The sequence below is a fragment of the Dreissena polymorpha genome, chromosome 1 (assembly GCF_020536995.1).
Source record: "Dreissena polymorpha isolate Duluth1 chromosome 1, UMN_Dpol_1.0, whole genome shotgun sequence".
Lineage (NCBI taxonomy): Eukaryota > Metazoa > Mollusca > Bivalvia > Myida > Dreissenidae > Dreissena > Dreissena polymorpha.
The window spans coordinates 75,759,265-75,776,437 of record NC_068355.1 but is presented as its reverse complement, the minus strand read 5'-3'; the positions used below and the strand labels follow the sequence as shown (position 1 = coordinate 75,776,437).

The following is a 17,173-nucleotide window of genomic DNA, read 5'->3' as shown; positions in this document are numbered from 1 at the left end:
ATTTAATAAGCCATTGTAGTCAATGTCTCTAAGCCTCTTATAATTGACCTCGAGAGTAGTTTCTTCTTTAATTATCGAAACTATGAATGTGATAGCGTATCCAGATATGCCTCAGTGTTCTATTTACACATTAACATTTAATACTTTTAAATGGCCATACTCATTTGAAAGGCAAATCACCTAAATAATTAAATGCCAGCATCATACACTCAAAACAACTCCTGTCACATTTCTATATGCATGTATTGAGTTCGATCCACTTTCTGACACCAGGTGAATATAATACAAAATTTGTAAAAAAAAAATCAAACTTCCATGCATGGGCCAACAAGTTCTTATCACACCGAATAAAATACCTCAATTGTATATCAATTTAATACATATGAAAGACTCGGCCGAGCTAAAATGTAGACGGTCTGCACAGGTTACTACATAAAGAAAGCACACAAGATACAAAACATGGTTGAACAATAATAAGATACTATTTTTCAAATTTTCAACAGCAACTTGTTGCTTTTTTATTGATTTCGAAATGTTTAATCATGCATTAGCATATGTCATAGTTTGAAATGTATTTTAAGAAACCTAATCTAACAAAATATCAAGTGTGAAACAAAATGACTCGAAATAAGAATAAACAAGGGCTGTTTGTAAAACTTGCATGCCCCCCATATGGGCTGTCAGTTGTAGTGGCAGCCATTGTGTGAATACGTTTTTTGTCACTGACCTTGACCTAGTTACCTGAATATCAATAGGGTCATCTGCCAGTCATTATCAATGTACCTATGAAGTTTCATGATCCTAGGCGTAAGCTCTTGAGTTATCATCTGGAAACCATTTCACTGGTTCTAGTCACCTTGACCTTTGACTAAGTGACCTGAAAATCAATAGGGGTCATCTGCGACTCATGATCAATGTACCTATGAAGTTTTATGATCCTAGGCGTAAGCGTTCTTGAGTTATCATCCGGAAACCATTCAGTGGACGGACCGACCGACATGAGCAAAATAACATACCCCCTCTTCTTCGAAGGGGGGGGCATAATAAAAAAAAAATGCAAACTTAAAATTGAATACAAGCAAAAGATATAAAAAATCACAATACAAACAGGTAATACACTATTGACTGTTTTTATGAACGGTCTTTTCAAGCAAACGTAACCATTTTCGAACTCATCCAAAATATCATTGAGACCAATCTTTTGACAAAATTTCATGAAGATTGGACAATAAATGTGGCCTGTAGAGTTTTAACAAGGCAAATGTAGACGCTGCACGATGGACAAAAGGCGATCACAAAAGCTCCCCATGAGCACATTGTGCTCAGGTGAGCTTAAAAGTATAAAAATCAAACTATTAAGTTCAAGTAAGAAAATAAAATAAGTATACAAGAAATGAATTTTGAATATAGTATTCTTAAGCAATATGTCATTGATTCTTTTATTTCTTTCATCTTACAATCCAGAGTACTCATGGCATTTCATTCAAATGACACCAAAGTAAGCATACACATGTAAAAACTGCTGTGCAAGTTTTAATAATAAACTAGCACATTTCACACAAATTGGTATTTCAAAACAAAATGCATGGAACTGAAAAATTCAAATGATTAAGCATAATTCAAATGATTTGCATAAATATTAATGTTTCAAAAAAGGAGCCAGAACAAAAAATAATCAAAACTAAAAAAGTTCTATGTCTGATAAATGAAAAAGAATAGCAACTAGGCTGTTTGTAAAACATGCAGGCCCCCCATATGGGCTGTCAGTTGTAGTTGCAGCCATTCTGTGAAAACGTTTTTTGTCACTATGACCTTGACCTTTGACATAGTGACCTGAAAATTAATAGGGGTCATCTGTCAGTCATGATCAATGTACCCATGAAGTTTTATGAACCTAGGCCATATTATTCTTGAGTTATCATCAGGAAACCATTTTACTATTTCGAGTCACTGTGAGCTTGACATAGTGACCTGAAAATCAATAAGGGTCATCAGTTTCGAGTCACTGTGACCTTGACCTATTGACCTGAAAATCTAAAGAGGTCATCTGCCAGTCATGATCAATTTACCTATAAAGTTTCAAGATCCTAGGGGTAAGCATTCTTGAGTAATCATCCGGAAACCGTTTTACTGTTTCTAGTCACTGACCTTTGACCTAGTGAACTGAAAATCAATAGGGGTCATTTGCCAGTCATGATCACCAGTAATGATCAATGCACCTATGAAGTTTCATGATCCTAGGCCTTAACGTTCCTAAGTTATCATCTGGAAACCATGTGGTGGACGGACCGACATGTGCAAAACAATAAACCCCCTCTTCTTCGAAGGGGGGCATAAATATGCAAAATTGTTAGAACACTGGGCCCACCTGGTATGAAGCCTGTATACTGGCCTGAAAGACTAGGAAACTTCTCCCTTATTAATTTAACACAACATGCTAGGACAGTTCTTCTGTCTCCAGCAGTCAGTTTCCCATGCATTAAGATGTAAATTGTCTGTATGCAGCATGTCTGAAAGATTTATTGACATCTTCTAGTGTCTCTGCATAAAAGGAAAACACATCTTGTCGATACTGCTGCTGACTGTAGAGGGTCATCATATCCAGCATCGATAGAGTCATCTCCTACAAAGAAATTATTGCAGATTTTACGATAAATTTCTTGCAAACGTAACTCCAATCAGCAGTCAGTGAGACAGCACACTTGACTATATGAGCCTTGTTCTGAGAAAACTGGACATAATGCATGAGCATGAGAGTGTCATCCCAGAGTAGCCTGTGCAGTCCACACAGGCTCATCAGGGGCAACACCTTCCACTTTTATGACATTTTTCGTTAAAATGTCTCTTCTTAGCAAAAATCCAATTTGGGCGGAAAGTGTCGTCCCTGATTAGCCTGTACAGACTGCAAAGGCTAAGCTGGGACGACACTTTACGCTCATGCATTATGCCCAGTTTTCTAAGAACGCGACTCATATAAAGGGGTGGAAAGGTGTTGATGGTATCAGTGCAATGGATCAATGGAGTACAAATATTGAAATGGTATGCAAACTTAACAATTTTTAAGCAAAAAAGAGTTCCTTTCTTTACTCATGTAAAAACATAAATTGTATTGAATAAAATAGCAAGATGAGAAACAACTACACAATGTCTTAGAACTAAGCATCTTTGTTGGCATTAGCTGAAATTCATTTTAATAAGCCAATAATGATTCAGTAAATGATTTTCCCACATTGCCTTTATAGCAGGATTAATTTTTAAGATGGGATATTTAATAGGTTTGCATGGTGGAACATTATTGACCCATTACTTAGCCCTTGTTATAAACCAATATGACGCTGCAAAACTTCAGATATTCAGTTACAGAAACATATAATACATGAATCTTACTCACAGGTCTTTGACTTGAGCATAATTCTGGGACCATCCCACAGCAAACTCGATCTTCCACTCTCTTGTATGTGGGCATCTGTGACAAGAGCACCACTCCGGACTGGACACAGGTCTTGTTCCTTTTTCTCTTTCCTTTTTGATAAAATTCTAGCAATATCTAAATTCTTTCTTTTCGGTGACTGTAAGACTTTCAATAATTTCCTGAAATTACACAGTTAAACTCGGTACCAAATTCAAGAATCAGTATAACACAAAAGTAATCAATTAACCCTAAACATTAACTGATCTTGAGAGATTGGATATTAATAACTAGTGCATAACTGTCACTGAAATTCAATTATAAAATCCACAGGGTAAAAATATGACCACATGAAATAAACTTATGATTATTTCAGAATTTACCCTCAATTAAGTATTGACTTGATATCAAAATAAAAAAAACAGCACTAAAAGATATTTAAGCAAATTCTAGTGAGTCGGTGCAAAAAAGCTTTGTTTTTGACAATGTTTAAATAAAAATCTACATTGCCACACAAAATTTTAGGGAAGTGAACACAACAATAACTTGCAGTTTTTTTTTGTGAAAAAATAAGTCTCCCGCACAAAGTTCTTCATGAGCAAAATGGCCAGTTTTCTATTAGAGTCTCAAACAAAATATGTGTAAGGAGCATAATTTATGGTGAACAAATAACTATTTGGCATATAACATTATTGGAAATGACTTCAGTGATACTGAAATCATACTTAATACAGTGCTACCTTTCCAAAGTAGCCCTTACTTGAGGGCGAGAATGGGGGAGACATAGAGAATAATAGGTTAGTGTTGATTATAGATCAGGTTTATCATGCGAGGCTTAGAAAACAAAAAGCACGAGCCTTGGCGAGTGCTTTTTCGTTTTCGTGCCGAGCATGATAAACCTGATCTATAATCAACACTAACCTATTATTCTATTTATCCCACTTTTTATTCAGTAAACTATTTTTATTTAAACAAAATAAGTTTTCATGAGTGTTTGTCGTACTTTGATAATGACTGTAGTGTAACCAAGGTCAGTGTATTACTCCGCGTTCCAAAAATAACCGCTGATCAAATAATCATTTTTTTAAATCAGAATATCGTTCTGTAACAAAGTGTCGAGCGTTATTGATTACAATTTTAATCATATTGAATTGCAAATCTTTAAGTTTTATGATATCAATATGGCATTAAGTTGTTATACACAAGGAACTACATTTGTTTACAACGTAGCCTAACACCACACACAATTCACTTTCGATATCAAACTATCGAGTCGATCACGAGGTGCACAATATTTCCTTCTTTGTTATAATATGTGGTTATTTCGTGACAAAATAACAAAGATTACTTGGATTAAAGCTAATTATATACATAAACATTTTGATTGTTGAAAGTGGCACCAAAGAATTGTGAGGCAAAGTTGTTCGAACTAGAGAAAGACATTTGCAAGTGAAGTGACTGGGTGGGGCGAACATCAAGATCAACTTGTTCGACGGTAGACATCGGTTGTCTAGGCTGCATTTCGGCCATAGTTTCAGTGCGTGAAGGTGAACAAGAGGAATCTGTTGGATTGGTACATTTACTGGACTGAGCAAGAATGAACACTTTTGCTGCTGTTCAACAGATATGTTGGAATAATTGGTTATGGACTGGACATTTTTGTGCCCTGTTATGGCCATTGTTTCAGTGGGTGGAATGTTTGCATTTCGAAGTTTTTGGACCAGGAATTTGCGAACTGAGTGGTTCGTTATTCTCTTGTGCTTGAGAAAGCCGGCGTCTTTTGCCATGGCCTTCAGCATCTGACCTAACTTGTTGACACCCAATTGTTGACGCAAGAATCACCGGGATGCAGTGTCATTTGTGCGTATTGCCAGGTAGAAAAGATGCTTTAAAGAAAAATCAGATGGACGCATATCCGAGGTCATCTTGTAAAGTTTGTTACAAGTTTGTATTTCCAAGAAAACCTTATAAAGATATAAGTATAATTAGTGCAAATATTCTGCTGTGATCATTTATAAAAGTGTTATGTTGAAATAAACAACATTTTAATCTAAGCACCCACTTAGTTCCAGGTGAATCACTTAAAAAAAAGAGGTTAAATGTTAGAATGAGAAGTATAAAATATAACTCACTAACTGCACTTAATCATCAAATAAAAGCAAGTCTTACATCGTCAGACGTGCTATGCAGTTCCAGAGTCCCCTTAGTTGTTGTTGCTAATGTATTAACTCTCTTGATCTTTCTGGCAGGACGTTTTCCTTTACTCTTCTGTAGACTTGAATCCTGAGTGTAACAAATAAAACAGCATGCATTTGATAAAAACCAAGTAATGCAGAAAATCTAATAAATAAGAGCAAACAGAGTAACCCTAAAATTACAAAAACCTGATGTCAATGTGCATTTCTTGATTTACTACATGTTATTTGCAACCACAGCCTACATCCACAGATTTCGGACCTAAATATTGTGAAGAAAAGCAAAAAGTCCTACTATACTAAGCCAAGGTTACTGTTCAACTCTCAGGCCTTTACAATAATAGTTCTAAATTGTAAATCATAATGGGTTATAGTCAATCCTGCATTTATCAACACAGAGCGGACAAGGGTGATATTATTATTTCTTCTTAGTTCGGCTGGTCAAAAATAGATATACATAATTCACTATACCCCTCCAGTTGACCAGATGGGAGAATTTATCAAATAACTGGCATATAATTAAAATGTGTACCCACAACAGCATTAAAATGAACTTACTGAATCTGTGTCCTGAAAATACAACAACATTCTCTTAGATGGCTGTCTCACGCGTTTACTTCTTCTCATCTCTCCCTCTGTTTTGGCCTAAATAAAAAAACATAAACACAAATACACTGACTTATTTGTGCTTTAGGATCTTGGTACGAATTTACTGTGGAAGAATCCACTGGCTTCTATTAGCGAAATTTAAAAGTTCATGAAAAACGTACATTGCAAAATAAACTACACAAAATTCGAAAGTCAAAACGAGAAAATCATAAAATCAAAGTACGTTAAATTGATTCTCATGTTCATGCATTGGAGTCGTCTACAATCGTCTAATTTGTAAACCAGCGACATTTAGCATCGAATTGCAAGGTAAAGACCAACAATTCGCTACCATTCAACGGCAGATAAACTCATCTTGTTGAATTAAATAAAATCAGATCGGAATCTTAATAAATTATATTTTATTAAATCAATAAAACCATATTTTCTTACTGGTTCGCTCATTGTAGATTTCGAAGCCTCCGCCATTTTGTTTGCTTGTGTCTGAATCACGTGACACGAAGCGCGAAATACAAATAGAAAGGGATTTCCCAAGGTAGACGCAAACGTTGTAATACAATTTGGCTGTTGCTCTTTAGTTTTGTAGTTTTTAGCAAAAGGTTGAGTTGGATATGGTTCAAATTAACGAATGTTATTAAATAATCTCAAAATAATAGCCTTCTAAATTCAGTAAACTAATCCATTGGACAGTCCCTTTAATTTGAAGTTAGTGTCTAATCATTGTTCTCTATCCGATTGTATTAACACAACTATTATATTGTTTTATGTTGCCACCACGGGTCGAAAGATGTCTTTTGAAGGAAACGTTGTCGTCTCAAGCCATGTGCACGGAGAATAGACTTGAAACCGAACCGGACTCCGGAGGTAACGGCGTCTGTTATATAAAACGAAACGTGGAATCGTCTGAGCGGTTTTTAATGTCGGTTAAACATGTTGTTATATGTATCATTACAGACGAGACAAACATTTCATTTCGGATAATTTGTTTCCTAGGTGTCTCTTTAACAAATATGCCTAGAAATAACGCAGCAAATAGTCTGCAATAGAGAAATTATTGGGTGCGCTTCCGGCGTCATTTAAAACATTGAACGTGTAGACGTTTGGTTTAACGTGTAAATGATATATATGGCGATACAACGTACAAATTCTGGAAGTAGAAACAAAATCCATTTAACAAAAACCGAAACACGTTCGAACTAGTATCTTACCTTTAATTATCCTTTAAAATCCATCTAATAATCCATTTAACTCAATAATTGACCATTTTGCATCTAGGGTCTTTAATAATTATTTTAGCATAGTTAAATAAAGACCCTTATGCCATCCTATCACTATATTCAAATGAGTTTATGAACTCAATAAACTTTCTTCTTCGTCACACGCTACGTCACGTACTCTATGTACATTACTGCCGTTAAAATGAACCGGAGCAGTTTATCAAATAATAGCCGTTGGTAAACTCGGTTGCATTTGCAGATTTCTGCATACAAACATAAATATTTAAACTTGCACAATGTTTTATTTGTCTATGGTAAATGCCCTAATTGTACAAGAAAATAATTTAATTTATAAATACACAAAGAATGGAAAACATTCCATTTATCTGTTGTGAAATGGAATACCCGTGTACAAAATGGGACATTCCGAACTCCAGTGTGGTGCTATTTTTACCATCTTGTACAACACAGATCTATGCCTAACGTGAATTAAAACGGAAAGCAAATATTGCAGATTATTTATGAATTGTGCGATATTTGTATGGCTTGTTGTACATTCTTAAATGTCAAAAGTTTAATTATGCATGGATTATAAACAATGCCCATTAAACCAAATAAAGAATGTGATAAATTGACAATTCACATATGTCTATATACAGTTCATGTACATGTTAAATAAGTCGTGTTTATAATAAATCGTCAAAATAATTATGGGGAAAATGACGCACTAAGTATGTCATTTTATGTCGCTATCAATCAGCTGATTCATTATACGGATGACGAAAACTTATGCAGATTTAAAAGTTGAAGGTCGTATAATTTTGAAGCTAAAGTTCTCTCGACTTTATTTTTTGTGGAAAATCATTCAGTTGTTGAATAAAAAGTAATTCGTGCACGCGACAGGTATATCCCACAAGGCGGAATACAGGCTAGTATATTCCATAAGGTGTTATACAGTCAATATAGCGTTGAAAATGGGATAAAATGTATTTATTATCGGTAAGGTGATACATGTCCAATGGAGCGGAAATCAAGATTATCACGTGCACCAGTTTGTAGGGTAGAGCGTAGACGTAATTCAAATCGTTTTATTTATTTATTATTTGTTTGTTTAAAGGTTAATATTATGTTTTACGTGTTACAGTATAATGGGAAATTCGTTCGTACTAGTATGAATCAGTGCATAAAAAACTGATCAATGCCGTTATGGTTTATTCGTTTGCATTTAGTTTGAACAACTGACCTTCGTCGTAATAATGCTATTTTAGTCTGGTTGTTTAGGTCCTCAAAGTATGCGTGGAAATCTGACGCATGAAAGTTGTACATTCGATAGAGGATATTATTATGCGCCAACAATCGGCGGATGCTAATTTTTGTTCTCGCTACGTACTCAATCGTCAAAACTATTTGATAGTGTGACGTTAATAAAATAAAAACCAACGGAACATTACGTTTTTTTCTTCAGTATGGTTCCATGGTTGTATTTATATATATCTTAAAAAACTAGGTTCATTTCTAGCCATATTAATGCATGTCGGCATTACACTTGGAGTCTGATTGATTAAAGTGAATATACTCAATACGTTTTGTAAAGCAAAATTGCTTATTATACCTTAGAAATAAATGCATTTCCCGGGTCCCTATTGCAACGAAGACAAAATCAACAAACAACAAATATAATCGCAGCCTTAAAGGGATCTTTTCACGCTTTGGTAAATTGACAAAATTGAAAAAAGTTGTTTTAGATTCGCACATTTTCGTTTTAGTTATGATATTTGTGAGGAAACAGTAATACTGAACATTTACCATAGTCTAATATAGCCATTATATGCATCTTTTGACGATTTTAAAACCTAAAAATTATAAAGCGTTGCAACGCGAAACGATTGAATAATTTGGAGAGTTCTGTTTTTGTCGTTAAATTTTGTGAAACTACGAAGATTGCTTATATAAGGTATAAAATACGTCAAGCATGTGTACTTGGCGGAATAGCTCAGTAGGCTAAAGCGTTTTTACTTCAGGACTCTGGCAGGACTCCAGGGGTCACTGGTTCGAAACCTGCTCCGGGCAATGTTCTTTTCCTTTTTTTAATTTTATTCTTCATTTTTTACTGGAGCTTTTACGATCCAATGTTTACATTTATCAATATAAAGCATTTAATGAATAAATTACAAAATGCCAAAATCTGTGAAAAGGCCCCTTTAATTCAAAAATCCCAGCAATCAATTGTATCTGCATACTATATTAATTGATGTGCGTTGGTGCGTATCATGCAGCACTTGTAATATAATCCATGTAACAAAATGAATAATAATAAATACATATATTAATGATACTTATAACAAAATATAACACATCAATAACATAATAATGTATATATACAATAAACTGCGGTAATACAAATTCATATACATTCGTTTGTGGTGCCCTTAATGTACGTCTTCGTGAATTTTTGAACTTGCTTAAATGATAACCGATGGGCTTATGTTTGGAAGACACGCACACAAATTTGATTTTAAGTAAATAATAGAATGGGGCTTAGTCCTGTGAGATCAAACAATCTGCATATATTGGAATAGGTTCAGTATATGTTTGGTTGATGGTACCCTCAAAGCGCCTCTTTTTTTCAAAATGATTGTTATTAAACGATTGCCAATAGGCTTATGATGATCAACGTTGGCTATAAATAAACAAAAATCAGGTTGTTGGTAAATAAGCAGTTCCAGTGCCTCTACTAAAACCGGGATTTAATCCCAAAAAGAAAAACAAGGTGGTTTATATATACCATGGTATATAGTAGGTTGGTGGTGCACTAAAATGTGTAATGTATTTTCAAAATTATAGTGTTGAAACGATCGCCCATTTGGCTTATGGTGAAAAGCTCGGTGATCACTTTTGGCTATAAGTAGATATTAAATAAATATCAAGTTCTTGGTAGATAACGCCGTTCCCGGGTCTCTACTGGAACCGGAACTTAATTCCGGAAGAACATTGTGGTGGTTATATATTATGGTACATGGTTGGTTGGTGGTGCACTAAAATGTGCTTATGTATTTTCAAAACTATGGTGTTGAAACGATCGCCCAAATTCGCTTATGGTGAAAAGCTCGGTGATCACTTTTGGCTATAAGTAAATATTAAATAAATATCAAGTTCTTGGTAGATAACGCCGTTCCCGGGTCTGTACCGGAACCGGGACTTAATCCCGGAAGAACTTTGTGGTTATATATAATGGTACATGGTTGGTTGATGGTGCACAAAATGTGCATTTTCAAAATTATGGTGTTGAAACGATCGCCCAAACTGGCCTATGGTGAAAAGTCCGGTGATCACTTTTGGCTATAAGTAAATATTTAATAAAATATCAATATGAAGAAGTTCTTGGTAGATAACGCCGTTTCCAGGGTCTCCACTTTAACCAGGACTTAATCCCGGAAGAACTTTGTGGTGGTTATATATAATGGTACATGGTTGGTAAATGAAGCGATAAATGGGCTTCTTTATTTCCGAAATTACGGAAAATACAGGTTTGCCAATTGGCTTATGGTAAAATGCCCGTTGATCATCTTTGTCTGTCAATAAATAAAAATCCGATTCTTGGAAGATACGCAGTTCCAGCTTTCAAGTTGTGGTAAAACGATCGCCATTTGGCTTATGGTGAAAAGCCTTGTGATAAATGTTATGTATTAAACAAATCAATAGATTATTCATAGATCTCTACTGAACTGGGACTTGCTCCCGGAAGAATAAAGGTCGTTATTTAATGCTATATAGTTGGCTAGCAGTGCCGTGTTGTTTACATATACTTGTTTATCAAATATTAAAAAAGTGGTGTATAGTAACCAGGTAGCCTACGTTGGAAAGCCCGACTTAAAATGTTTATTTTTATCGATTGATGTACACGTTACTTGAAAAAACACGTACATACAACCGTTACATATATATGACTTACTGTTCTGTTATGTTCCATAACTTAAGTCGCCGTAGTATTTACTTGTAACATCTAAAAGCTTTATTACGTGTCATTTTGTTGTAAAACTCAACGGCCGAGTTCCTGGTGGTTTTAACCTGTATATTAATCGGGGTATTAAAATGTCACGAAAGGAACGTATGAATAATCGGATAATCGATGATATGGGATGCCTATCATAGGGCAGTATACGTGGCAGACGGTTCTGATCTAGGCTTGCAATATTTAGGGATCAACATCACGTGGGGTTTTAAAAGACGGAATGCCCCTGGAACACAAAGAATAATCCTATAATTCGCAATTGCCCTTTAATCAACATATCAACATGCTGTACTTTTGACCACCACTTATGGTTGTAACGAAATCGAACCCCGATCAGTGTTACACATTTCCCATGATTATCGATACATGGTGGGCTACCTACAATAGCTTTTATCTGACGCGATCCAAGTTAACTCCTTGATCTTTCCGCGTATTAACTGGCGCAATGCTGATAGTAAACATAAATAAATAAATAAGAAAACAAATATAGAATTCCTGAATAGCGTTACTATTTCTAGATGCGGGAGGTTGCTATATCAAATACCCTGACATTGTTGAATCGCTTGTCTTTTTCAAATCCGATGACACGCACAAGTTCTAGTTAGGATCGTTATCATGTTGAACACTGTCCGGAGCAATCTAGCCTTTTATTTGAGCAAAGTTTCATTTTTCCAAACTCGATTTAATTCATCGTTATTGCTTGTCAAGGCTGGCGTGTGTTTGTGGCCGCTGTGTGGCGGAAGGCCCACTTCCTGCGGCCGTGGTCCTTTTTGGCATAGTTTCCACGAACACACTAACCGCTTGTCACGGGGGATAGACATTATGTACTTACATTTCCTGCCGTTCTCGGGGGAACCTGTATAATACAATTGATCCCAGCCTTGACATTATTATGCCAAACCTTTAAGATAATAAATTGCGTAGTTAAACTGTTTGGCGTTTGTCGTTGAATAATAATGTTTATTCGCTCAAGAATAAACTGTCTTATTCAACGCAAACGCTTTTTTCCTAAGGGATCGCCGAAACCCGAACCCCAATTTCATAACCCATCCTACCCAGTCAACTCTTACACATAGACTCGTCCACTAACTATAAAACCACTGCCCATGCAAATTGTCGTTCTTTTACTAGCTCCTCGCATCACAAGGTAGGTCGCGCTATGGTTTACAAGTTAACATTTACCACCCACCCTCCCACTTAAATTTTATTGTAACACGATGCTTGCCAGATTTTTGTTAAATTCCAGTGTTGTCCAGAATTACGAGCTCCATTAGAAATCCACATCGTCATGGCTGGGACTTATAATAGCGTACGGCACACGTCAGTCTGTCCAATGATCTACTTTGTTCGGCCCCCGACGACAGGTTCCTGCGTAATTGACTGTACCAGTGTTAGCGAATTTGCTAGACTTTGATCAGTAAACTTTTGTTAATATTGGTTGTTTTCGGGTACAGTTTTCAAGAGTAATTTTACATCCAGTGAAGTTTTATCTCTGATTTTTACTCTGGCCTTGAAAACACCATTTTATGATAACAAATAGAAGTGATGTATAGGCATAGTTTCCACGAACACACTTCCCGCTTGTCACGGGGGATAGACATTATGTACTTAAATTTCCCGCCGTTCTCGGGGGAACCTGTATAATACAATTGATCCCAGCCTTGACATTATTATGCCGATCCTTTAAGATAATAAATTTCGTAGTCAAACTGTTTGGCGTTTATCGTTGAATAAGATCTTTAAAAAAAAAAAATGGCTTGCGCAATGGAAGCGTCGTATCATCAAAAGGTCACTGATTTAAACCAAACGGAGGGCGTGTTTTGAATTAAATTATTGTCCTTATTATTATAATAAATTAACTACTTCAAAAAGTGTAGTATGCAACGTTGATGTATTAATAATCAAGCGTATAAATGGAAAATGATATAAGAAATGATAATGTATTATCTTGTAATTGTTCGTTTGTTTTAATTTATTTTTATGCATTTAAGATAATACATATTCAGGCTATGCTCTTGTTGAAGCTTCATTGAGTAATACATGACGTTGTCGTAGTTTGTGTGTTAACGGCTTCATAGCTCAAACACAATAAATGAATGCGAATATTCAAATCATTCATACAATCATTAAACGAATTTTCTGATGACCGATTGTAGTATACGATTACTTTTGTAGTAATCCTCTACTTTTGGAAAGACATTTAAATACTATTGTTAAGAATAAACGATCGGTCCCAAAATTAGTAATAAATACAGATTACAATGCAAGTGCACAAATCCGCCACCACAAATACATTTTTTTAAGGCGCGGAAATGTTTTTCATGTATTCGTTTGTCAAAGAAAATCTTATAACATTTGAAAAAAAAAATCTAAAATTTTTACACGGAGTTTATTTTTTAGTCTCACTGTTTCTTAAGGATCGTGGTTGTGAAATTGTAGATCGAAACCCGTTTTAGGGTTAATTTACTTAAGGTTGATTGATGTTTTTAATACAACTGAAACATTGCCAGTAGTTTGTTTTAAATACAGTGTTTCAATATTTTCAAATACGTATTAGTATTTCTAACATGTATAGTTATATTGTTGAGTCACGAAACTAACGCCATTCTTTAAGGCACGTTGAACGACGAGCTATTACTTGATGTATGCAAGTCAACGTGCTCGTATTAAGTATTTTATAATAGTTTTCCGTCTTGAAAATTAAACTCAACAGCGTTTAATAACAGTTATGGTGCATGCATTGTACATGTTGACTTTATTGTATTATGGAAGCAATGCGGTGTATGGTTCATTGGTTCCGCTCGTTTCATATAGATTGTATTGACAAGAAATGGTTCACACATAAACAAACATTACTTAATATTTTAATAATAGCCGGAACAATACGAAACACATGAATGTGTTTTGAGTTTATTCGTCTGTATTAATAAAGAATAATAAAACACTACTTGTCGATATAAATGCTAATTTATATGGGATGTCGGTTTTAGGACAGCAGCGGACTTACGCGGACTTATTAAAAAAACACGAGATAAACATTCCTGTTTTTCTTATACAAATAAAGCTTATTACAAGTTTAAGGCAATGACATAAGTCGTAATGGTTTTGTGATGTAAGGAACTGCGCAGCCCTCCATCCATAAATGTGAAATATCACAAAGAATCACGCTTTACGCAAAATTGACATTATCACTTACAATTACCAGATACTCGCACGGGTAATATTAAAAAACTCATATCAAATCAATTTTTTATCATAACAATGGTTGCCCTATATATTAGTTCCTTTTTTTCAAAGTTTAATGGAACAATTGGCATACATATTATCTCCAATATTGTGCATTGACCTTTATCTCACGGATAATAACCTTTCTTGAAAAACCGATTTCGATCGTCTCTTCTATTGTCGATGAAATTATCCCGGAATTTATCGACACGGTCACGAAATGAATCCATTAGATTTTCTTGATTGTCTCGGAATCGATCAACGCGATCATCAAAGACGTCTCGTCCTCTACCGTAGAAATCTTCGAGAGCGTCACCTCGGGTCCCTTGAAAATCGCGTAAAGTGTCCATTCTATCGCTTACATAATCCCGTTGGTTTTCTTGAGAGTCTCTAAAGTTCCCGAGACGGTCGTTAAAACGATCCCTGATATTTTTTTGGGATCGCAAACGATCAAAGCGTTTCTCATACAAATCACGAACACTGCCCACCACATTTCCTAGTCTCTCTCGTCGGTCGTTGAGAATTTCAAGACCATTAGAAAAATGCTCTCTTACGCGATCCATTCGATCGTTGTTAACGTCTCGGATACCTCCGCGTATGTCGGAAACTTGCTCCCTTAAACGATCCACTCGATTTTCGAATACGTCCTGAACGTCGCCGCGAACATCGCCGCGAATCTCTCGGAAACGTTCGTATCGATCTGAAGAGGGGAATGAGTCAAACATGCGATCGTCGAAGTAACGCCTTCCATATGTGGGGAATGTGTTGCCGTATCTAAACATGCCATATGGACTTGGGGATCTAGAACGAAACAGGCATTTTAAATTATAAGCGGTTATTGTCAAAGATTTTGAATGCCGATCCTCGTCAAATCGAGTATATTCCTAGATTCAAGCTCAACCAAACATAAGTGCAATAAAAAAGAATCCTATTGATTATATGCTTTAAACGGCCGTTCTTAAGCAGAACAATTTCAATGGCCAGACTTTGCCACGCATGTTTTTGTTTTTAGAAAGAAAATCACCAGAACTTTAAGTTGTAGTTTATGCAAAAGACATTTTGGAAAAGCAAAGTTGTTCTAAATATCAATTAAACTTATTACTAATTGTTTATCGTTCTTTTTAAGCAGTGCATAATTTTTTAAGCATCGTTACTAACCCAGGCTGGTAAAAAGCAAACCCTCCACGGAGACCACCGAAAGGAAATCCGTAACCTCCAAAACCGTACATCATTCCGTACGGGGAGTGGTAACCAGAGCCAAAAGGAGGGTAAGACGGAAACAGTCCCGGAAATCCTGCGACTCCATCGCCCAAATGCCCGCCAAAATGGCCATAGCCAGGATATCGAAACGGTCCACCTACACACATATATAAATAATATTGAGGACAAAAGTATTACAACAGAGGTAAATTTCAGTTTGAGTAAGCATGGACAGTAAACTTAACTTCTGGCATAAGCCTAAAAAACTTGAGTAAAAGAAATTACAATGTAAGACCGAGGAGCAGATAAACAACAGCAGAAGCAATATCAGTAGTAATTATAGTAGTAGTAGTAACAATAGATGAGGTAATTTAATTAGTAGTAGTATTATAAAAGTAGTAGTAATGGTAATAGTAGTAGTGGTAGTAGTAGCAGAAGTGAAGGTAGTAGTAGCAGTAGTAGTAGTAGTAGTAGTAGTAGTAGTAGTAGTGGTAGTAGTAGTAGTAGTAGTAGTAGAAGTAGAAGTAGTAGTACAGAAATGGTTGTAGTAGTAGTAGTAGAAGTAGCAGTAGTAGTTGTAGAAGCAGCAGCAGTAGTAGTAGTATTAGTAGTAGTAGTAGTAGTAGTAGTAGTAGTAGTAGTAGTAGTAGTAGTAGGTGTAGTAGTAGTAGTAGTAGTAGTAGTAGTAGTTGTTGTTGTTGTTGTTGTAGTAGTAGAAGTAGTAGTAGTAATAGTAGTGGTAGTAGCAGTAGTAGTAGTAGTAGTAGTAGTAGCAGTAGCAGTAGTAGTAGTTCATCATCATCGTCATCATCATCATCATTATTATGTTTCATATATCGATAAAGAGAACTAAGAGCAGCACTAACTTTTAACGGTATTATATGAGTTTTTCGTGTATTGAATAAAACATGCCTGTTATAATTCCACACAGAGAAAAGAACACCAGAATTCTGATCATTGCGAACATGTTCACATCGACGAACAGAAAAAGACTCTAGCTCTACAAGCCTTATATAGTCCCTAACACGTTTTATGAAATGCAAAATAGATGAAAACAAATCAATGATTAATAGTAGTATTATTTAGCGAGAAAGTCCGGCGTCTTATAAAACAATATTTCGAATCCGTCTCCATTAATTTGTCATTAATGTTCCTAAGTAATTCATTAACATGTCACGTTCAAACTAGTCTCATTAAGATAGTATTTCCATACTAATATTTGTTTCAAACCTATACTATTTGATTATTTCCGTCATCTACAATGATTCATGGATTGACATACCAACTATTCTTGTATCGTCGATTT

The 17,173-nt window shown here is 35.5% G+C and overlaps 1 long non-coding RNA gene across 1 annotated transcript; it reads right to left on the bottom strand.

The window, feature by feature from the left end:
* Positions 1-484: 484 nt before the first annotated feature.
* LOC127835861 (uncharacterized) lies at positions 485-3,511 on the bottom strand. The gene is made up of 2 exons (XR_008028565.1): positions 3,392-3,511; positions 485-2,623 (listed from the first exon to the last, which is right to left on the bottom strand). It is a non-coding gene; the product is annotated as an uncharacterized LOC127835861 (long non-coding RNA).
* Positions 3,512-17,173: the final 13,662 nt, after the last annotated feature.